The sequence below is a fragment of the Mobula birostris genome, chromosome 13 (genome assembly GCF_030028105.1).
Source record: "Mobula birostris isolate sMobBir1 chromosome 13, sMobBir1.hap1, whole genome shotgun sequence".
NCBI lineage: Eukaryota > Metazoa > Chordata > Chondrichthyes > Myliobatiformes > Myliobatidae > Mobula > Mobula birostris.
The window spans coordinates 28,730,283-28,755,581 of record NC_092382.1 but is presented as its reverse complement, the minus strand read 5'-3'; the positions used below and the strand labels follow the sequence as shown (position 1 = coordinate 28,755,581).

At 46.0% G+C, this 25,299-nt stretch overlaps 1 protein-coding gene across 1 annotated transcript in view; it reads left to right on the top strand.

The window, feature by feature from the left end:
* LOC140208667 (uncharacterized) overlaps positions 1–25,299 on the top strand; it is a 147,332-nt gene that overhangs the window by 58,042 nt on the left and 63,991 nt on the right. The window lies entirely within an intron of this gene.

The following is a 25,299-nucleotide window of genomic DNA, read 5'->3' as shown; positions in this document are numbered from 1 at the left end:
TTATTAATTTACTTTAAAATTTGAACTTCGACATTCTTAGTCCTGAGTTTCAGTTCTTCATCTACCACAGAGGATTTTAATCTAATGTTGTACGTATGAACAGTCACGTGGTGCGCAAAGAAAATAATCACATTGTTGCTGCTTAATCTGCTGGTCACCGTTCCATGTAAACCACAATGAGTTTTTGACTGGGAGCTGAAATCAGAGCGCCACTGAGACGCGATACAAAAGTAAAATATTCCACATTAGTATGGCAAAACAGAATCAGGGATAATTGAATTTACATTTACATTTTATTTACAGAGCTTCCCATTTAGTGTAAACAGATATTTTGCCCCATTTTTCAGCTCCTCCCTGAATTTCCTCTGTGTCAGTCCATAGATACACGTGTTGGTGCAGGAACTGAGCAACATTAACATATACCCAAACTCTTGTAGGATAAATATAGGCGTGTTGTAATATTTGTCAGTGAAAAACACGTTTACCGCTGCCCAGGTCATGGAGTGTACAATATTGGTTATCCACAATAATATGAAATTGGCAGATAGAGCGAACAGCAAAACCATTGACTTTCTCCGGTTCTGAACCTCTGGATCACTTTTGTTGTCAGTATGGCTCCGGAGTCCACGGCGAACCATATTCGCTGCTATAATAGATCTGGCGGTTAAAACATTGAACAGCAGAATTAAACCAACTGGTAATAATGGGTTCATGATGGTGTCAAATAACTCGTAACCTCTCCACAGGGATGATGTATAGTACTCGGGTTTGGGTTTCCCTGACTCTCCTGCAAAGTAAAATGGAAATGACTGAACACAGCTCCCTATGGCCACTACCACGATCACCACGGTCGCTGTTCTCTCCGTACAATATCGTGTCCGCAGCTTCTGAAGGCAGATCGCGACGTAGCGATCGAAAGTGAAAGCGACAGTCAGCCAAACGGAACAATCCAGTGCTGCGATCGTCAGAATAGGTCCCAGAGCACGCAGCCGAGATTTCATCAAGAAGTCAGCATACAAATAGAGAGTATTGATTTTGTCCAATACAACACCAAAGACAACGACCATCAGATCAGCTGCCGCCATGGCCACGAGGTAGCGAGTGATACATTTGGAGAGCCCACAATTTCTGCGAGACAGGATCACAATCGCCGCTAAATTAACTGAAACAAAAGAAAAGGATTTATTGCTTAATGGGTCTCGAGTAGTCACAGTGACTTTATTTGGATGATAAGACTGGTATACCAGCTCGTGCCGATGCCAGAGGTGGCCGCCAGTGCGCGAGTGCGCCTGCGCTGACTGAGATCGCTCACCCTGACTGAGATCGATCACCCTGACACCCCTTCAACGACATGCAACTGAGCTCTCGCCAGTTTCACGCCGGGATGATTAGATTAGATTATGAAGACACGCAGTCCTCTTTTATTGTCATTTAGTAATACAGGCATTAAGAAATGATACAGTATTTCTTCCGGTGTGATGTCACAAAACACAGGACAGACCAAGACTGAAAAAAACGACAAAACCACATAATTATCACATATAGTTATAACAGTGCAACAATACTATAACTTGATGAAGAAGTCCATGAGCACAGTAAAAAGTTCAAAGTCTGTCAAATGTCCCACATCTCACGCAGACGGGAGAAGGAAGAAAAACTCTTCCTGCCATACCCGACCACGGTCCGACTCTGAGTCATCCGAAAACTTTTAACTCTGATCAGCTCTCCGACACCGAGTACTGAGCGCTAGCTCTATCCGAACGATTCGACCTCCATCTCGGTCGCCAACAGCAGGCAAAGCCGGGGTTTTTGAGGCCTTCCCTCCGAAAGATTCCCGATCACGCAGTAACAACAGTAGCGACCTGGCGTTTCAGAATTTTTTTCCAGATGTTCCTCTGTGCATTTCACGCCCGTCTCCATCAAATCAGAATTGTCCACGGCCCCTATTTAACGGTTACAAAATCATTTTTCACCGGAGGGCTGCGCACGCCCGGCCCGGCGCGCTGCTCTCTCTCCTCCCGCCGGATGACAATCGGCAAGAAGAAAAGCGGTTCGAACTCCGTTGGTTTATAAAGCAGAGAACAGACAAGAGGGCATATTCGGATTAAATTGTTTGACGGCATCCTTCATTATCTGTCCTGCTCCGTGTCCTTCTCTGTGCTATTTATTTATGCTGCTCGCGTGTTCCCTCTCCACGTTTAGTGGGGCCTGGTTGTGCACCATTGGACAAAAGGCACAGGCAGAGAAAGGGACAAAATGCTTAGGTGTGGAAAGAATGAGCCAGGAAAGAAATTAGTATCAGGCCGGGTAAGTCGTAAAGGAATCATTCAATTCGTCTGGATTGATACGAGTGTCGTCTGCTAGAGAAGTGAAGAATTGGAGGTTCTCAGATGAAATGTGGAAAATGCAAAGACAGATTTCTTTTTTAATATTGGCGTCGCTTTATTCTACAAGTGATCTGCACAAGAAGGGCAGTTTGCACCGCTACGGCAGAGGAGCAATGAACCTAGGTTTTTCTATGCTGCTGTTAAGTTGACCAGGTGATGGGTTCAGCAGCAGCAGCAGGGGGGCAAATAAATGGCAATAAAGAAGGAAGAAGCTGATACAGAAGTCAGTCAGATTACCTTCAGTAGACAAGCAAGGCAACAGCAAGGCAATGACTGGGGCAAAGTGAACTGAATGTATTCAGAGTGGAGATAGCAACACGCTATCGTGATATTATGCCCATTACCGAAACGTTGCGGAAAGGAAGAATGTAAGACCATAAAACCATAAAACATAGAAGAAAAATTAGGCCATTCGGCCCACGGAGTCTGTTTCGCCATTCCATTGACTAATTCTATTATTCCTCAACCCCATTCTCACGCCTTCTCGCGGTAACCTTTGACGCCCTGATTAATCAAGAACTTGTAATCCTTCACCTTAAATATAACCAAAGTCTTGGACTGCACAGTCTTCTGTGCTAAAGTATTCTAGAGATTCACCAGCCACTGGCGAAATACGTTTTCCTAATCTTTGTTTAAATTCGACGTCCTCTGTGTTGAAGATGGGACTTCTGGTCCTAAACTCCCCCACTATCGGAAACATTCTCTCGACTTCAACACTTTGTTCAGCTTTCAATATTCAATATATTTAAATGACATCAACTGTAAACTCCAGCGTGTATAGTCCCATATCTGTCGAACAGTCCTTATATATTAGCCCTTTTGCTCCTGTGATCCTTCTTGTAAACATCCTGTGGAGTTTCCCTTGAGCCAACGCATCTTCTCTTTGATTAGGGGCTGAAAACTTCTCATAATATTCCCTGCATTCTGATGAATGCCTTATGAATCGTCACTGTTACATCCCGGCGTTTGCATTCTAATTCTCATGAACTGAATGCCAATGTTACACATACATTCCTGAACAGAGACTCATCCTGACCTTAATTGACCTTAATGGCATCCTAAACCAGGACACCCAGGTCCCTCTGCACCTCTGATTTTTGAATGTATTCCCCATGTAGACAATTATCTACTCCTTTATTCGTTCTATGCATTTCGGTACACTAACCTTCACCTGCCACTTTGCTGTCCATTGACCCAATCTGTCAAATTCCTTCTACATGCATCCGGCTTCCTTACCGCTATCTGCTCCACCATCTAACTTCATAACTCTCGCAAACATGTCCACAAAACCATCAATTCCTTCGTCCCAATCATTGACATATAACATGAAAAGGATCGGTCCCAACACCAATGACAGAACACAACATTAGGCGGAATGCAGAGTAGAGCCACCATAACTATTCACGTTAGAGGGCATCAGGAATCAAACACATTCACTAAGAATTAGAATCTGAACCAGAACCAGGTTTAATATCAGCGGAAAATGTGAAATTCATTGCATACGAAATATAAATTTGTAAGGTTATGATAAAGTATATTAAAACAACAAAAAAAACGTGTTTCTATTTTCAAAATTTCCTGAGTGAGTTGATATGAAAAGACTTGGATAGGAAAACACATCCGCTCTAAGTTGCAACGCATAATATAAAGACTGCAGTATGTCACATATCAGGGCATTTCCACGAGCTTACCTGGAATGCCAACGGCTGCCAGTACGGGATAGTAAATACGGACAATATAATAAATAGCTGGATATCCCATTTTCTGCCAGAAGCGGCGATCAGTTGTACGAAAAGTGCCAAATGTCTAGATGCGCTGGTTCAGTGAGCCCTTATACACCAGGAGGAATGTCCCTTAAACCAATTAATGTCCCTTTACTTACATTAGCTACGACAGTGAACAAACAATCAGTGTTTGTTTCAGTCTATTTTTACTCATTGTGACATTGGGTAACCGGGCATCACAGACAATTCATTCGTTGATTATTCCATGTACTTTAGAAGAGTCAGAGAAATAGCATACTACAACACAGAAAACAAGACCCATCCATTTCATGTCTAATTCTGGCTGGATCTCCATACCGTTACATTCAGGTACTTAGCCAAATTTGTCTTAAATATTACATCAAAACCGCGTCCATCACTGTCGCTGGCAGCTAGTTGCACACTCTCCCCACTCTTAGAATAGAGCTCGCCATCAGTTTTCCTTTAAGCTTTTCACTTTTCACTCTTAACCTATAAGAGATAGTACCAGTCTCACCCAAAAGGTGACAAAATCCTGTTTCCATTTACTCTTCCTAATTCAGTACGCCTGTACGAAATCTCTATACATTTGCTGCGCTCAAGGGAAGAAAAAGCAATGTTCTACTCTCTTCAAACATTCCCTATGAATTAGATCTTCAAATCTCGACAAAGTCTTTGTAAATTTGCTCTGCATCTTTCAATCTGATTGATTTCTTTATGCGGATAGTTGATCAGAACTCCGCACAATACTCCAAACAGTGCTCGCCAAAGTATAATGCAACTTTAGAATAACATCCTGAACTGAATAGTCTGATTCATCAATGACTAACTGCCAAACACCCGCTTCACCACCCAATCTACCTACGACGCCACGATCAACGAATAATGGATCTGTACTCACAGACCCCTTTGTTCCACTGCACTGCTCAGTGACGTACTCTTCCATGTATCCGTCCTACCGGGTCAGTCCTCCCAGTGTGCAACATCCCACACGTCTGCAATAACAGCTGAGCCAGCGGTGATCGCTGCAGCACTCCACTATTTTCAGGCCTCCCTTCAGAGTGGCAACTGTATAACTTCACTCTCTGACCTCCACCGCAAAATCATGTTGAATCCGGCTTATTGCTTCCCACTGAATAAAAAGAACTGAACCTCTGGACTAACCGCCCATGTGGGATTTGTCAAAAGCCTTGTTGATGTCCAACTCGACAAGATCCTCTGACACTTCATGAGCTTTCCTGGTAACTCCTAGACAAAGTTTGTAAGATTGCTTAGATACGGCGTACCACTCAGAAAATCACGTTGACTTTCAACAATAATGCCTTGTCTATCGAAATACCGACCATATATATCCTGACACGTCGAGTACGTGAAATGATTTACCTACTATTGGCGTCAGATTCATTGGCCGATAATTTCCTGACATAATCCGAGCATCTCCTGACGAGAAAAAAATTTTAAAAAAACTTATTTTCCAGTCACCTGGTACCTTAACCTTGATTGGAAGCGGTTTCAAGGATCTAGAACGTATAATATAGACAGTAGACAATAGGTGCAGGAGTAGGCCATTCGACCCTTCGAGCCAGCACCGCCTTTCACTGCGATCATGGCTGATCATCCACAATCAGTATCCAGTTCCTGCCTTATCCTCATACCCTTTGATTCCGCTATCTTTAAGAGCTCTATCCATCTCTATCTTGAAAGCATCCAGAGAATTGACCTCCACAGCCTTCTGGGGCAGAGCATTCCATATATCCACCACTCACTAGGTGAAAGAGTTTTTCCTCAACTGCGTTCTAAATGACCTACCCCTTATTCTTAAACGATGGCCTCTGGTTCTGGACTCACCCATCAGCGGGAACATGCTTCCTGCCTGCAGCGTGTCCAATCCCTTAATAATCTTATATGTTTCAATAAGATCCCCTCTCATCCTTCTAAATTCCAGTGTATACAACCCCAGTCGCTCCAGTCTTTCAACATATGACACTGCCGCCATCCCGGGAATTAACCTTGTGAACCTGCGCTGCACTCCCTCAATAGCAAGAATGTCCTTCCTCAAACTTGGAGACCAAAACTGCACACAATAGTCCAGGTGTGGTCTCACCAGGGCCCTATACAGCTGCAGAAGGACATATCCTCGATAATTTGTTTCAAGAGAAACTTAGTGAGCTACCTTTCTCTCTATCTACCTATCCATCGAGCTAATTGTCTGTCTATCTATCTGTCTATCTATCTATCCATCGAGCTATCTGTCTATCTATCTATTTGTCTTTATAGACAATCTATCTGAGTGTCTACCTAATCCTCCTTCACGTTTTCTGCCAGAGCAGTGTCATGACAGCTTTTAATCCTGCTAGCTTTCCGCTGGTATTCTCTTATTAATTCCTTATTCCTGCTGCGCCGCCCCTTCGGCTTGATACCCCGCGAAAACCAAGGTACCGTAAGACTGGTGGACCTGCCTTTTGTTCTAACAGGAACACAGGAACACTGCACTCTCACTTTCAAGGTCTCCTACTTAGTAAGCGTTCATTTGAACAGATCTGGCATAGTCCAGTCCTCTATAGTATCGGAGTCCCAGTCAATATATAGGAAGTTAAAATCAACTTCGAGCACAATCTTAATTTTCTTGCAACCTTCTGATATTTTTGAAAATTTGCTCCTCTCAATTCCGCCGCTCTTTAATGTAAAATCAGTACGGTGGACATTCCTTCGTTTTTATTCTGTTCTCTTCATGCAGTCTCATTAGAGGAGCTCTCCAGTCGGTCCTGTCTGAGCACTGATGTGACATATTCCATGACTAGTAATGCCAGCCTTTCCCATTTAATAACAACCTCTCATTTTTATCGTTTATGAAACAACGGAACCCCGGAACATTGAGCTGCCAGGGCTGCCACCCCGCATGTAATTGTCACCAGTGGCTACAATATCAGAACTCCGCGTGTTGATCTATTAGCTAAGATCATCGGCTTTATCTGAAATACCCATTGCATTGAAACAGACCAATTCAGAGTATTAGTCGCACTATGCCCAATCGTTCGGTCTTGCCTTTGTATGTCTGTTTAATATCTGGTTTCCACACATCAACTTCACTAGCTGACCTATCACACTGAAATCCCTATCACCACAACTTCATTTTAAACGTCTCGGAGCAACATTAGAAACTTTTGACACAACGATATTGGATCCCGTACAGCTGATATGCAATCCGTCCCCATTGTGAACGTCCGACCTTCCGTGGACGAGAGTCCAATGATCCAAAATTCTGAAGTCCTCTCTCCTGCACTGTCCCCTTCGCCACGGCTGAACTGTGTCATGTTCATATTTCAAGCATCAGTGGTATGTGCTACGGGTAGCAACCTCGATACCAGCGCCCTTGTGGTCCGGCCCTTTAAATTATCACCTAAATACCGGAACTCACTGTTCAGGACATCATTTCTCGTCCTGACCACATAATCGATAAGCCCGCGTTTCACAACCACAGCTGCTCCCACCTCCCCGAGACACAGCCATAATGATAATGCTCGCCCTCCCCAGACACACCCACATTGATAATGCTATGGGCCACTGTCCAAAATTTCACCGGCCCCGCTACCTCGGGGTCATATAATCTCTGAATCTCACCCACGTACATTTCTGTCTGTTCCTGTCACCAATGAATGCCCGATTATTACTCTCGGTTTTCTTTCCATGTCCAGTGCGGTAGTGAGGCCCGAGACGATATGGACAAGGGAGGCACGGGAGCGTTTACAGGACTGGACTGTGTTCAGAGATTCAGGTTCGAGTCTGGAGTCCACCATCTGTGTGGATTGGAAATAACATCTCCACCTCGCTGACAATCAGCACTGACGCGCCACAAGGACGCCGCTGTTGTCACCGACTTCATTAAACCCTGCCTGGATGAGTGTTTGCCTCTGAAGTATCCCTGTACATCTCGAAACCAAAATTCGAGGAAACCAGGAGGTTCGTCTCTTCTGACGGCCAGATCAGTGGCACTGAAGTCTGGTGACCCAGGTCTGTACAAGAAAACCTGGTATGACTTGCGAAGGGTCACTTCAAGAGCTAAGAAGGAATTCCGAGAGAGGTTAGCGGCGACGTCGGATACACGTCAACTCTGGCAGGTTTTGCAGCTAATACGTCCTCCAAAGAAAAACACATCATGAATGGCAGTGAAGTTTCTATTTTATATTCGGTTAGAAAAGAAGAATAAAACTTCAGCTATGAGGATCCCTGCACCATTCGTTGACCCTGTGACCTCAGTGTTGGAAGCCGACGTCAGCGTGTCTTTCAGATGGGTGAACCCTGCAAGACAGCATTCCCCGATGGAGTGCCTGGTAAAGCTCTGAAAACTAGCAGCAACCAACTGGCAATGGTACTCAAAGACATTTTCAATAGAATTGCTGAGGTTGGAAGCTCGCACCTGCTTCTAAAGAGAGATAATTATAACAGTGCCCAACAAGATCAGCCTTAACGAATATTTCAAGAGCTCTCTCGTCTACGGTGATGAAATGCCTTGAGATGTAGATCTTGGATCGATTCATCTCCCGTCTTTGTAAGGACCTGGGCCTTCTGCAGTTTGCCTACGCAACAATAGGTCGACAGCAGACGCGATCTGGATGAATCTCCTCGCGGCCTTCGGTCACCTGAACAATACAAATTCCTCCGTCAGGATGCAGAATATTGTCTATAGCTCAGCGTTCAACACCATCATCCCTGCAGTCCTGATGGAAAAGGTACAGATCATGTGCCTTTGTACCACCATCTGCAACTGGATATTCGACTTACTGAAGGGAAGATCACCATCTGTGCAGATTGGAAAAAACATCTCCCATCTGCTGATAACCTGCACTGTGCGCCACAAGGATGAGACCACTGCTCCACCCTCTGTACACCCATGACTGTGTCACTAAGCACAGCTCAGATGCAATCTATAAACCTGCTCATGATACCACTATTGCTGGCAGAAACTCGGATGGTGACGAGAGGGCGTACAGGAAGGAGATGTACCAGCTGGTGGAGTGGTGTCGTAGCAACAACCTCTCACGTAATGTTAGTTAGACCAAAGAACTCATTGCGGGCTTCAGGAAGTGTAGATTACGAGAACACGAACCAATCCACAGAGAGTGATCGGAAGTGGAGAGAGTGAGCAATTTCAAATTCCTCGGTGCCAATCTCTCTGAGGAGATAGCCTGTTCTCCATGTCGCCATAAAGACGGCAAAATAGCGGCTACATCTCTTTTGGGGACTGAGGATGTTTGGTTTTGTCACCTACAACACTCAAAAACTTCTACAGATGCGCCGTCGAGAGCAGCTGACTGTCTGCATCACGGTGTTGTGTGGTGGTGGTGGAGGAGGAGGGCCACTGCACAGGATCGAAATATGATGCACAAGTTCGAAAACTAAGTCAGCTCAATCACTGACACGAGCCTCCGTAGAATCCAAAACATCTTCAGGGAGCGGTGCGTCAGGAAGGCGGCGTCCATCATTAAGGACCCCTCCCCCACCAACATGCCCTTTTCTCATTGTTACCGTCAGCAAGGAGGTGCAGATTCCTCCAGGCGCATGCTCAGTGATTCAGGAACAGCCTGGTCCCCTCTGCCAGTGGATGTCTAATTGGACTTTGAAGCCATGAACATGACTGTTTTTTTCCCTCCACACATGAGAAAAGATCTATCCTGATGTTTCTCAAAATTTCCAGCACATCATCTCTCTTAAACTCGACATGGTCCAGCATATCAGCCCACTTAACGTCTTCACAAAGATCGAGATCACTCTCAGTGGTGGATACTGAAGTAAAGTCTTCATGAAGGACCTGCCCCACCTCCCCGATTCCAGGTGCACATTTCATCTTCTACCCCTGATCGGTCCTACTCCCACTCTAGTCATCAGCTTCTTCTTCACATAAATCCGGAATGCCTTGGGGCTTTCCTTAATCCTCCTTGCTACATCCTTCTGAAAACCTTTCTAGCTCTCTTAATTCCATTCTTCAGTTTGTTTCTGGCTAACTCTACAGCCCTGTCTGATCCTTGCTTCATAAACTTTAAATCTGTTTCTTTCTTCCTCTTGACGAGATGCTCACATCTCTTGTCACCCATGGCTCCTTCACCCTGAAATCTTTTACCTGCCTCAGTGGGACAAACCTAATATACCTCCACAATTCCGTTGTGTATTCCCCAGGGCACATCTGTTCCTGATTTAAGGTCCATTTCCAGCCATATGTCATCATAATCCCACTTCGCACAACTGATTACTTTAGGAAATGAAACGGAGCTGTGGGGAGATAGTGGGACCGTTTATTCGGTCTGTCGGGAGGTCGTGGAACAGCGTGATTAATTTGGAGACTGACAAGGTCGGGGATAGGTAAAGAGAATGGAGCAGTTAAATCGTTTGGGGACTGCCGTGGGCCCGTGGGAAGAAACCGGGCGGTGGGATTAATCTAGGCATTGACACGGGTTGTGGGGAGAGAGTGGGACAGTGTCATTAGTCTAGGAACTGACATGGACTGTGGGGAAAGACAGTGGAAAAGTGTGATTAGTTCGGCGGATGACGAAGACTCTGGTGAGTGAGTGGGACGGAGCGATTAGTTCGGGGACAGACACGGGCTGTGGGGAGAGTGGGATGGTGTGATTAATTTGGGGACTGACACAAGACTGTGGGTAATGGCAGGGCAGTGGTGTTAGTTTGGAGACTGAAACGAGTTTGTGGGACAATCGAGGTGCAGTGCGATTACTTTGAGACTGACACGTGTCTGTGGAATTATTTTGAGGACTGACGCAGGGCTGCAGGATTAGTGTGTGTTCCCTGTTTATGAACGGAGGCTGCTGAAACGGAGTGAATCACAATAAAATATTAATATTATTATATTTTACACAAATCTGTGTTATTCCATAAGCATTTAAAGTGATCTATTGAGCTAATTTAAGACCATGCCTCGTCCTGTCCGTCGAGGAGCTCCCCCTGACGGCCCAGCGCCGCATTACCACCCTCTCACTCCACACTTCCTTTGAGCTCAGGGCCATGGAATCCCGAGCCCAGGAGCACCGCCCACCCCACATGTGCCAGGAATCCCGGATTCCCCTCCCCACCCCCCACTTACCCTGCCGCCGCTGGCTCCAGGAATCACTCCCACGGAGGTCAGATAAATCTCCAAACTTCCATCCCCTTCGTTCAACACCGCCGACCTCGGGACGATATCAACCCGGAATGACGCTGTAGGGGCTATCAGCTCCTCCCTCCTGCCGGGGCTGCGGGAGCAAGTGCCTGACATTACCCCTCAACCGTCTGGATGGTTGGACACCAGCCGGGAAAGCCTCCGCCACCTCCCGGGAAGCTGAAGCCTAGATGAATTCCCGAAATTCGCCGCCTACCCTTCTTGGGCACGAAAGAGTTGCAAGACCTCTCTGTACATAGTTTCGTGACGTGCCCCCTCCTCCCGCTCCCTCAGCGCCTGAGACAGAAGCCTGCGGTAGCTCCGAAAGGCCACGCAGGAGGTTCGGGTGTTTTGGGCCGGGAATGAGGCTAAGCACCGGCGGGCCTCCCGATCGAAGAGAGGTAGACGGAAACGGAAGGGGTTGGGGTGCTCCCGGGTATGAGCGACCACGGCCCAGGCCAGATCCTCCCCCAAGGGAGAAGCTACCTCCAGGGACTCTCCCCGAGCTGCATTCCGTGCCGACTCCAGGATGCACTGAGCACCATCTGCGACTCCAGACTGGACAGGAGTCTGATTATTTGTCCCCGGGCTGATCCTCCTGGGGACCCTTCGCCTCCCGCCGATAGACATAGAGACAGTGCCGTCCGAGAAACGCAGGGTTCGGGTGCAGGGAGGGTGATCCCTGTGGCGCAAGGGAGCGAGGGTCAGGGCGGAGGGAAGAGAAGGTGTCGTGCAGATGGGAAGAAGTGCAGGGGAACGATGTGAACGGCTTTATAAGATCGATTGCGATAATGTGGCAGGTGCGCATGCGGCTGTTTGATAGCGCTGGTGTATCGATTGGACCCCTTTCGCGTATGAGGCGCTGTCTCCACTTGGGCTTTCCAGTGTCCGTGTTTATCGTCTCTGGTGGGTTCGGTTCGGTTCCACACTGTAAATTGCACTGAGCGTCCCACTACTAACATGACTCAGTGTAAGAGTTTCGTCATACTACTTTGCGTGTTCTCAATAGGAGCCAACGGATATGGTCACAGAGACAAGGAGGGAGGGAGCGTGAAGATCGTGAAGACCGGTGGAGGAAAGGGAGGTCGTGGATACGGTGTGGGAAGGAGTGGAGTCAAACAGGCGGGGTGGGAGAGGTCAGCGAGATGATGGGTTGCTTGTCTCAGAGGGACTTTAGAATGGAAGCACTGTAATCCCAGAATGCCCTGCAGGAAGGAAAGTCCTCTAATCGCTCAGTGCATTTATGGACAGCATCCTCTGACTCACACTTCGCTACCTCATCCCATTCTCTCTCTCTTCACCACCTGTGTCTATTTCTCTCCGGAGGTCTTATAATCTTCCGTCTCTCTGTATCTGCCCGTCTCTCCAACCTCCCCAGTCACGAGTATCTAAACCCACTCCCTCCCCAGATTCACTCCCTAATCCCGGTCTCTCTCTCCCACGAATATCTCCCCCTACCAGCCGTCACTCCTAACCTAACCCCACGACCCCCCAACCCCCGTCTCGGGATCTCCCCTTCAGAGTTCTCTTCCAATCTCCCTCCTCACACCGATCTCTCCCCCCCCCGTCAGAAATCTCTCTCCTCACCCTAGATATCTCGACTTCCCCGGTCTCCCTCCCTCTGCTCTTTTCTCTAACCGCTCGGTCTCTCTCTACTTCACCGGTCTCTCTCCCAAGTCTGTCCTCCATCTCTCTACCCTAGCTCTGTCATACAATTCTCCCACGACCACTTTGTCTCCCTCCGTTTCCCTCTCCCTCTGCCGTTTCTCCTCTCCTAGAATCTCGGCTGCGTCTCTCTCTCCCTCCCGTTCTTCTTTTCTCAGACTCTCGCCGCCGTCTCTCTACATTCCCCAGTCTCTTTCTCCTCTCACCCGTCTCCCACAGTCTCTCCACCCCATCTCTCCGTAACCGCGGCCCCTCTTTCCCAACCTCTCTCTCTACCTACCCAAACTCCTCGCCCTCCTCCGGGCTTTCCGTTTCTCATCCAGTCACTCTTTCGGCCCCCGATCTCCGCACATTCTCCCTCTCCGACCTCGTTTCTCTCTCCCGGCTATCTCCCTCCCGCTTTCTACCGACATCAAACTCCCGACTCCGATCTCTTTCCCCATCTAAAATCTTTCCCTAACCCCCAATCTCTCTCCGCACCAGATCCCTCGAATTCCCCGGCCTCCCTCCCCATGGTCTTTCTCTACCCTCCTCTTTCTCTCGCTCCCTCACCGTCTCTTTCCCCGTTTCTTTCTCCCCAGTCCCTCCCTCTCGTCTCTCTGGCCAGCGTCGACTCCTTTCCCGGGTAACAACTTTTCTCTTCATTGACCGCTCATGGAGTGTCATGGAGTGAAGATGGCATGTCAACCTACGTGCTTTTTGAGATGAAATAATAGAAGTTACTTCTTGTTAAACACGGATTCACTGTACCTCACTGAACTTTATTAGAAGATGGAGCCTGGAGGAGAAGATGGCGGCGCGACACATCGCGCGCTGCTCTCTGGTGAAACGATATCGTTTCTGTTAAACAGGGGCCGTGGACAATGCCATTTTGATGGAGACGGACGTGAAAGCACATAGGAACATCTGGAGAAATTTCTGAAACGCCGGTTCGCTGCCGCTGTTACTGTGCGATCGAGAATCTTCCGGAGGGAAGGCCCCAAAATCCCCGGCTTTGCCTGCTGCTTGCGACCGAGGCTGAGGTTGAATCGTTCGGATAGAGATGGTCCTCGGTACTCGGTGTCGGGGGCTGATCGGAGGCTCTAAGTTTTCAGACAACTCAGAGACGGACTGTGGTCGGGCATGGCAGGGAGAGTTTTCTTCCTCCTCCCGTCTGCGTGAGATGTGGGACATTCGAGAGACTTTGAACTTTTTTACTGTGCCATGGCCTGCTCTTCATCAAGTTATGGTATTGTTGCACTGTTGCACCTATATGCTATAATTATGTGATTTTTGTTAGATTTTCAGTCCTGTGTTTCTGTGATATCACACTGGAGGAATATTGTATCATTTCTTAATGCATGCATTACTAAATGACAATAAAAGAGGACTGCGTGTCCTTATAATCTAATCTAATCTAGAAGGGGTGATCCTTGTAACAGTGGCGTCCATCACTAAAGTTGCCCACCACCAGGACACGTCCTCTGCACAGTGTTACCATCGGGATGGAGATACAGAAGCCTGAAAGCTCACGCTCAGCGATTCAGGAACAGCTTCTTCTCCTCTGCCACCTTAACTCAGGCTTTTTCTTTCTCTACATTAATTTATCCTGTATTTCATTGCGCTGTAAGGGTTAACACATTTCACGTCGTATGCCTGTGATATTAAATCTGGTTCTGATTCTGATTCTGATTCAGATGAAGGGGGATGTGTTAGTTTGAACTTAAATTAGTTGAAACTCTATCGGAACCTGGTGAGACGAAGGGTTGTACTGTGCTGTAATATTCACTGTTCTATCCTCTATCTTGTATACCGTATCTTACTATTTAAAACCAATCAATTAATTAGTTAAAGCTTCCACGCATTCCTTTTCCAGATCACTCTCAATGCGTCTGATAATACTGCAGGAGAATTTAACAGCAATAGGCCATAAATGTGACTGCCGGCCGCTGGATGATATCGATAGTTTTGTTTGGAAAGGGCTCGTCAAGAATTACGAAATGAGGAATTGTCCTCGGTGTTCAGACTACGCCAGTCATGGGGAATGAAGGGAATAATATGGACAAACAGGAACATTAGCGATAGTCAGTATAGACCAGTGCATAGTAGGTCATGTCTAAACAATCTCACAGAGCTTTACCAGGTAGTTACCAGGAATGGTGTGGAAGGCAAGGCAGTGGATGCCGTCTACAGGGACTTCAGCAAGAAATTTTCAAGTTTCCGTATGGGAGGATGGTCGAGAAGGTTGATTCACTTGGCTCTCACGATGAGGTAGTAAATTGGATTAGCGATTGGCTATGTTGCGGAAGCTAGATAGTGGTAATGGATGTTTGTCTCTCTGACTGGGGACTTGTGACGGGAGGAGTGCCCCAGGGATGGTTGCTGTGTCTGTCGTTATTTGTCATCTCTGTCAACGATCTGCATAATAATGGCGTTAACTTGATCAGCAAATTTGCCGATGACAAGAGCATTAAGGGTGCAGTTAACAGCAAGGAAAAATACCGGAGCATGGTACCAAAAACGGGATATGGACCAGCTGCCGAAATGGGCTGAAAGATAGCGGATCAGATTTAAGGCAGACCAGTGTTAGATGTTGCATTTGGGAGGACCAGCCAGCGTTGGTCTGACACAATGAGGGATAGGGCACTGAAGAGTACGATAAGACAAACGAATCTGGGAATGCAGGTCCATAATTCAATGAAACTTGCGGCACAGTTAGACATGGTCGTAAACAAGCTTTTCGCACTTTGGCCTTCGTAGACAAAAGTACTCAGTATAGGAGTTGGGATGTTATGTTGATGTTGTTTAAGATTTTATTGAGGCCTAATTTGGAATATTGTGTGCAGTTGGGCTCAACTACCTGCAGGAAAGATACAAATAAGATTGAAAAAAATGCAGGAAAAATCACACGACAATCGCCAGGACTGGATATTTTGAATTAAAAGGAAAGATTACATACGTTAGCACTTTACTCCCGAGCGGGTAGAAGACTGAGGGGAGATTTGATTGAGGTATACAACATTATGCGTACAGAGAGAATAGGTGCAAGCGGGCTTTCTCCAGTGACGTCGGGTGGAGATCATGGGCGAACGGTGAAATGTTTAAGGGGAACGTGAGGGGAAACTTCTTCACCCAGAGGGTCGTCAGAGTGTAGACAGTGCTGACGTCAGAGTGTAGACAGTGCTGGCGTCAGAGTGTAGACAGTGCTGACGTCAGAGTGTAGACAGTGCTGCCAACGCAAATGGGAATTGAGATTTTGATGTCAACGTTTAAGAGATGATTGGATAAGTACTGGGACACGGATGGCCACGGTCCGGGTGCAGTCGATGGGAGTAGGAAGTTTAATTAATTCCTCACTAACCTGACGAGCTGGAGACCCTGTTTCTGTGCAGTGGTTTCCTGTGGCTGTCTAAATGTATGTCTGGGTTAGAACTTTAATGTCTTACTGCACCGACCAATCTAGAAAGTCGTTGATACTGTTCTATCCCTCTGTCCTTGCACACACTGAAGCATGGAGACTGAGTTAAATGAGTGGTTATAGCATGTGAAGATGGAAGCTTAGGAAATTGTTTATTCTGTTTTCTCCAACCGCCTGCGATGGCTTTGAAGGAAGACAAGTGTGAGCCCGGGTGATTGTTTTGCCTTCGCTGCGTTTTTAGTTTGTGCAGTTTTGTATGTTTCATCTATTATTGATTTCAGAGGGAGACACGGATTCCGCACCAGCCATGTAGACTCAGGGTTAAATAGATCAAAATATGAGCGTATCTGCACCCGATACGATAAAACCACGATTCAGAGATAAATTGGGATTAGGATAAATTGGTGTGTACTTGAACTGGGAATTTGGAATTGGCATTTTGGAAGGATGCCTCTTTTAATAAGCATCAAAAGCTGCTGCTGAACACTTTGAAATGCTGGTTTTAAGTTGTAGGGCTCCATTGGAAAAGATGTTTTAAAGTCATTGTAGCATTTACCCTGTAATATGTAAATGACAGGTCGTTCATAAAACGCGCCGGTGCAGGGAATCGCTCAGCGATTTGCTTACATCGCCAGCCCTAATTCTATAAATTATCCAGGTGCTGCTGTGTGGTCGGATTAAATCGGTTATTTCCTCTGTCCTATTTCATAGAGCACTGTAACCGCAGACTCGAAATAGAGTTGTAAAGTGTACCGAAATTTTGACTCTCTGTGCGGAGCACGGCTGCCCTTTGACTTCGAGTCAGAATTCACTCTATCTACCACATCATCTGCCTTCTGTGAGGAAGCCAATTCTGAATCAACGCAGCCAGGTTTCCCTGTGTCCCATGCCTCCTGACTTTCTGAATGAGTCCACTATGGGGAACTGATCAAACGCCTGACCAAAATTAATGCACCCACATCGACAGTTCTGATTCTTCTGTTTGTTTTATTTTCACTTTTTCAAATAATTCAATCTGGATCAGAAAAGACAACATGCCATGTTGATTCTCCGTAGCCTGACTACGTTTCTCCAAATACTCATTAATTTCCTCTTCAATAATCTTCTCCAGTAGTTTTCCCGCTACTGATGTAAGACTCCCTGGTCTATAAATCCAAGAATCCCTATTATCTTTCGTCAACAAATGAATAACATTTTCCGCCCTCCAATCTTGCGTGGCCCGCAAAGTCACAAATATTCTGTCCAAAAGCTCTGCAGTAACTTCACTCGCGTTCCAAAATGACCTGGACTCTATCCCTTCCGGCATCGGGAATCATCCATCATAATGTTTTCCAAGTTTCCAGCGCATCCTCTTTCTCAGCGTCGGCATGATCTGGCGTATCTGCCTTTTTACGCTGTGTTCACATTCATCAATGTGTTCAGTGAGGAGCTTCACTGCCTCCTTGGACACCAGACACGAGTTTTCCTCTGATCTGCCCACACTCTCTCCAGTCTCCTCCTATTCTTCACAGATCAACTCGCCAAGGACTTCTCAAGCCCCCTTCTGCCTCTTCTAAGTCCATTGTTAAATTCTTTCCTGTCTACATTGTGACTCGCCATAATCCTACATGATCCTTTCTTCCTAATCTTTAAGTATCGTTCATTCTTCCTCTTGATGAGTTGTTCCAATTTTCTTGTCTCCCAGAGTTATTTACGCTATCATCTTTTCCCTGGCTCACGAAGACAAGCCTGTACTGAACCCCATGTCAGTGCTCCCTCAGCAATCTGCACATAGCTGTTGCGCATTTCCCTGAGTACACCATTTCCCAATTTACCTTCCCAAGTTCCTGCCAGGTAGCACCCCCAATTCAGTAGGTTCCAAGCTCCCTGGTGCTATCCCTGTGCAAGGTAAATGGAGTGGAGTTCTCCCTATCGTTCTGAAATGCTGACCCGCGGAGAGTTCTGTCACCTGACCCATTTCCTTTATTAGATATTAGATCCGGTATGGACTGCTCGCTCGTCCGCCTTTCGACTTATAGTGACATGAATCCTTCCTGGACACAACTGAGAAATTATGCCATACTTAAATCTTTAAAACTGGGGAAGTGCAAAATAATATTGTGGAAGTTTTTCGTTTTCCGTTCCAATAACATGGTACATGCCCACGTTCCGCTTCCCGATCGGTTCCTCACTGTTTCCGTTGCATTCCTTTTGTTAAACTGGTGGGCGCATGTGCAGAATACTACATATAGAGTGTTTATGTTTCTTTGTTCGTCTCACAATCCTTGAACAAACGAACGCTCCACGTTGTCCTCCCTTTCTGCATCTGCGATACCATCCCTGGTTTGCCACCGCACTCCCTTTACACTCTGTTACCCGACATTTGTCCATTGTGAAACATCTAAAACACGGAAAGTCCTGCAGCCATCCCTGCCCTTGTGACAGTCGAGTGTCTGTGATAGTTTGCAACATACCTCAACCATTGTAACAATCACGCCAGCAGCATTGAACGTTTGTATTGCTCCATACCTGAACTGCATGAAGTCAGCAATCTTCCGCAAACTCTGCACTTTCCGGATGAGCAGGCATAGGACTGTTTGAATTCAAGACGTATTTGCCAACCCTGTTCATTGAAAAACGGCTTTATTTGAATATTCCGCTGAATTGCCATTGGAGGCGGGTGTTATCTACACAGATGGCCATTTAATGTAAACACATACGTCATTCCATTCCGCAGCTCTTCTCTGAATTTCCTCTGTGTCAGTGTATAGATACAAGTATTAGTGCACACGCTGAGCATTTGCAACATGTACCCAAATTGCTGTAGGATGTATACTGGGGAACTCAAATATCTGTCCTCATAGAAGTAGTTTTGCACTTGCCATTTCAGGGAATGGGCTACAGAAGGCATCCAAAATAATATGAAATTAGCTGATACAGAAAACAACAAAATAATCGATTTTCTGCGTTTTTCCACCTCGGCATCTTTCTGATTGTCGCTGCTGTGCCGAAGCCTTCTGCGGACTCGATTTGCCGCAAAGATATGTTTTACGGTTAACCCGTTAAAAACCAGGATTAAGCCTATTGGTAGCAATGGTTTTAAAATACTGTCCAGTAATGCGTATCCTCTCCACACGGGTGAAGTAGCGAATTCATATGAGCCGGTGCACCGCCACGGCGTGTTGTCAATGATGACGTAAGATTCAATGCCAAAGTAAGCCGGGACACATCTCCCGCAGCTCACTATAACCACGGTCACGATAACCACCGTTGCTGTTCTCTCGGTGCAGTATCGCTCCCGCAGCTTTCGGCAACATATTGCGATGAAGCGATCGAAGGTAAAACTGACCGTAAACCAAACAGAACAGTCCGTCATTATGACCCGAAATACAAGTGTCAGAGCGTATACAGGAGTGATGAGCAGAGATCTGGAATAAATGTAGATATTGTTGGTCTGTTCCACTAAAGCAACAACGATAACCACCATCAGATCCGCTGTGGCCATTCCAACCAGGTAACGGGTGATGCATTTGGAGAGTCCGCATTTTCCCCGAGAGAGGATCACAATCGCCGTTAAGTTAACTGCAAGAAATTTGGAAACAAAATACAAATATGATCAGCTCCCTGAATGCCCCCATTCTACTGATGCGACGCAGGGTATGGTCTGTTTGGAAGTGGAAAGCGGGAGTCCAGTGTATACGGACTCGGTCGCTGCACTCCGGCTGGAGGACAATGACGGATGTGAGTGTCGGTGGATTGGCGACCTTCCGACAGTTTAGAGCGAGGCATCCGAGTTCCGCGACTCACGTACCGGTGAGCAGTCGATCGCTCCTGTAAACAGCACCATTTCCATTATTAGAGGTGAAATAGCTGAAGGGATTGTGTGGAGCGGTGTCAAAGTGGAGTCAAGGAGATATGAAGCACGAGTTCCCATTTACTGACTTACAGAAGAACAGACCTACGTGTCTAACATAGACTGGATCGTCATTTAAATAAGCTGCCACGTTGTTATAAGGACGAAGTGTCTACACTGATAGAGACTCGGACCAAGTAAATCAGAGACCAGCATCACTTCAGAAAGCCTAGCGAGGTGAAATTGTGAAACAGTGACAATATCGGCACCAACGTAACTGACAGAAAAAATCACATCGATCAAAGTACGAAAATGAAAATAAAACAATCAGATGCCTGAACCCTCCATTCTGGAAACACGTTTCAGCCGACGGTCGCATCTGTGCTCAGTAACAGTGCGGATACCACAGCAGAGTAACAGCAAGACGACGGCACCGTACATAAAGTAACCAGCTCCGGCATCTTACCGGGGACACCAACCGCTACAAGTGTGGGATAGTAAATGCCCGCGATGTGGTAAATCGCCGGATATCCCAAATTCCGTCAGAAGCAGCGTTCAGTTGTACGGAACGTTTCAGCTGCTCAGATGGACTGGGCATCGGTTTAGCAGACTTTTATTGAGGTGAGAGCAATTCCACTGAGTCAATTAGCGTCAGGGACATTAGTGACAACCAACTGCACAAACACTTACGTTAAACTATTTTTACTCACTGTCCCCCTGTCATGAATTTGATTCTTTAAGGGATATTGCAAACTCTTTACTTCAAAACAAAATATAATGCGAGTTTACAAAGTTATTTTCCATGAGACCTGACTTCAGCTATTTACATGGGGTATTTTTACATCTGTGTTCCTTTTAAGGTAGGCATTTATCTTGAAGTCATTTATTTTGTAACATTTGACAAAGCACATTCGCTTCTGAAATTGAGGGAAGGTGTTTGTTCTGGCAGGTGAAATGGAGAACGCATCTTTATTAAAGGGGAACATTCCCTCATTCTTTTCTTTCGGTCGTTCCAGTCATTTCTGCGGTTTGAATGATGGAAATCACAGTGACAGCTGATATGTGTTACAATAAAATACACTGCACTTATACTCCTCCAAACAATTTAAAAGATCCGCAGCGATATTCCAGAGACCTGAGATCAAAAAGGGAGCGTGTCTTCGGGAAGTTAGCGAGGGCTGTGGACAGTTTGAGGAGCAATGTTTTCCAGCGCACACATGGGCCGTTCGGCAGGAACCTGATCTCTGCCAGTCAATGACTTGACCCTGCCACACCCGTGATGTGCGATGCAGTCTATTTAACTTTAAAGATATTCTCAAACCTGCCACAATTCTACCACTGTTTCTCTATCCATTCTCTGTTTGAACAAATATAGCACGTAAAATCTCTGAACAATCCGCAGGTTCCCAGGCTGTTCTACTATTTACCATTAAGTTTTCTTTTTTTTTTTTCCTGATTTACTGTTAGGTATATTACCTTTCGAGCGTCACTATAAGAAAGTGCAGAACAGCGGATGTGGTCGAGCTCACTTGTCAATCACCCTTCCTTCTGCTCTTGCAGTGCACCGCTCCATGCCTATTGTACCGAATGCGTACCGATGAGCGGCCCTGCCCTTATTGCAGAGAGTCTCATCACTCTGTTTCCATTGTGGAACTCGTACTATTGTGTGGCCCTCGGCGTCTCGAGAAAGTATCACCTCTGCCTGCAAATTCATCCTTCCAAAGTGAATCATTTCGCAACGTTCCGGGTTGAACTCAATCTGTAACTTCTCAGCGCTGCCCTGCGTCCTGTCACTGTCCTGTTGTAATCTGCGACAAACTTCTGTACTCTCCATAATTCCACCAACCTCCCTCCACATCATTGCAAATACTATAAACCACCCGCCCACTTCCTCATCCAAATCATTCATAGATACACAAAAAGCCGGGGGTCTCAGAACAGATCCCTGCAGGACTCCACTGGTCACCGACATCCAGAGAGAAAACGCTCCATCCACAACTATCCTCTGCCTTCTGTGAGAGTCAGTTCTGAATCCACCAACCAGCTTTCCCTGGATACCAAACCTTCTGACGTTATAAATGGTCCTACCATGGCTAACAATAAGGCCTTATTAAAATCTATTTATAACAGACCAATTATCCCCCAGATTATTTGCAGAAGACCACATAATAAACGCGCTATCACGTCTGTTTCTCTCTCCCACAGTCTCTGCCTTGGCTTGGGCGAGTGCAAAGATGTGAACTGTCCTTATCCTCCGGGTACAATCTGGAAGTGGTTGCCCAACTCACTGAGAGGACAACTCCTCCTTCACCCCCATCACCGTCGATTGCCTGAAACATAAATCTAAGAGGATCATCTCATATCGGTCCACAACATCCCATTGACAACATGTTTTCTGGACTCGGCTACTAGAGGACATTGACTATCTCCAAGGGATTTGAGTTGGTTAATATGATACCAACCCAACTTATATGGAGAAGTCTGGATTCGATATACTGATGGACTGGCTCTATCTCAACAAATCGCGAAGGTGTAAAGGGGCTCGGCTGATGTAGTAACATCATAACCTTCTGTCCTATTTCAAACGCCCGCGGTTTTGTTCGCACCTCGAAACAAGCTTCGCTCTGCCGTTTCTTCCGTCACGTATTATGGGCGGCATCATAATGGACCTCCTTAATAGAGTCAATTAATTGCTGCTTGAATTTGTCCTTTCCAACGCTATCGTACTCGGTCTCTGATAAATCTAACCAAGCAGGAAAATTAACCCTTTTATTTATTCTCCCGATCGTCAATTTAAAACGTGTAAATGCAGGAGAGGATGCTTCTGTGCTGAGGACTATCATAAGAACAGAGGGTAAGACAGTGACCCATGAGCCGTTTAGTCATTTTAGACAACATTGTCTTTAAAGTCCAGTTCATCCGTTCAACAATCGCAGTGTTGTGGTCGATTGGGGAAAAAGAGCCTCTGTTTACCCCAAACAGTTTCATTAGATTTTGTGTCACCTGTGCGGTGTAGCGGGGACTATGATCTGATTCTAGAGTCCTTGGCAATCCCCATGGGGTAACGACTCTCTCGGACAAAATCCTGGCTGTAACGCCAGCGGTTTTCATTGTCTAGTTGAGAAAGCATCGATCCACTTGGTGAACGCATCCACTACCTCGAGGATATATTTCTGTCCTCCAGGGGATGGAGGTGAAGATCCAACAAAATAAACCTGCAAATTAACACATGGTCCTTCTACTGGGCGGGCCTTAAAACTGCTTCTCCAGCCGATTCACCTGGGTTATTACCGGGCACAAATCAAACAATTATTACAATTATGTGGTACATCTCCTCGCAATTTCGGCCACCAACACACGTTCTACAGCTGTTCCACAGCTCTATCTGATTTGATGCCCACCAATGTGATGGTGCCAATACATCACCTGGTTTATTTCCCATTCTGGCACCACAAATTTACCATTATTAAGTACAATCCGATTCCGTACCCGTATCCCTCGATATTTCTAAAACTCTTCAGATTCCTCTCTTCCTTTTACCTTTGTCAAATCCTGATCCTTTTGCTGTGTCATGACTAAGTCTATATGTTTACAGTTTGATGGTTTCTCTGTCACCCCTGTCTCTACACCTGGATTCCTTTTCACCACCCAGCCTGATTCTGGCTTGGCTAAATCGCCAGCCTTCCTGCTCCCTTCCGGGAGGATCTGTAACTGAACCTTCACCTTTTTGTTTAATCCGTAAGTGTTTCCACTTCCCTTCTCAAATATTTACTTCAACATGGGAGCTGATGGTACTGGTTTCCCATCTTTTGAGATATAACCTCTAGCTTTCCATAACGGTTAATATTGAATCAAAGCACACGCGTATGCGGTGAATGAAGGGAGATGGGTCATGTACCGTCATCAGAGTTTAATCTCATTCGGTATCTTGTTCAGCGCAGAAGTAGTGAGTAAAGGGCTTGTTACTGCACGCTACTGTTCCCAGGATCCCAACATCTCCAACTGATGTGTTCAGAGTGTAATAACAATCTATTAATCATCAGCTGCCCATTCTCCTCCATTCATCTCGGTCTTCAGCACTGACGAGTGCAATATAGGACACGGTATCTTGCAACACAGAGGCAAACTCTTCCGTCCACCCTGTCCCTGACGAGCGGAACATTCCCGGCTGAGCTGTGACGTAACCAGTGACGCCAAATTCCCGGGAAGTCATCAATCACCCGGATGCTGCAACGTGGAACTTGCATTATTCCAAATGTGAAACTTGACCTTCCCTCGCATTCCCATTCACAAACTCTCTCAGTGCTGCACAGAGCAACATAGACACAAGAGTGAAGTTATCATGAGAAGCTCGACATGAATATTATATTATTTATGAGTGGGACATAACTCGAATAGATTCATAGTGTAGTACACATTAAGAAATATATGACAGAGTCGGCAAGCATGAGAGAGCAGGTACGCGGTGAAGGTAGCAACTTAGAATGGCTGAGAGGAAATCTATTCATATAAACGATGCTGGAACAGGAAACGCGCTGCCTCGGTTGGTTTTACTTCGATCAAATTATACATTTAATTACTCACTTATTTATATTAATTAATGAATTTATTTAATTTGATTATTTTCATTCAACATTTAAGAGCTGGTTTTCAAACCACAAGAAGTTACAGATCACGTGTTGCTCAATTTGCTCTATGTGGTAGAGTAACGAATAGCGTGTAGAATGATGCCGGGCCGAATGGTCTGTTTGCCATATGACTCTAAGACGTTGAATGTCCTGCTCGATCCAGCCGTCATCATTCATCGGTGTACTATCCGTCTCACAATTATAACATAAACCGACTGCAGGAGACTCTTATTCCAAAAATAGCGCAGAAAATACAGAATCTATTTTAAGATTATTTACAAGGTTTGAGAAACAGCGGGAAAGAAGGAGAAAAGGTACTTCGCTCACACCGACTCAGGTCTCAGAGGTACAGGACAGAGACGACGCACTTAACGGTGGAGCCGAGGTAGACAAATACAAAAGGAAACCCACACTCTCACACTGTAGCAGAGACTGAGAGATACAGAATGAAACCCACACTCTCACACTGTAACAGAGACTGACAGGTACAGAATGAAACCC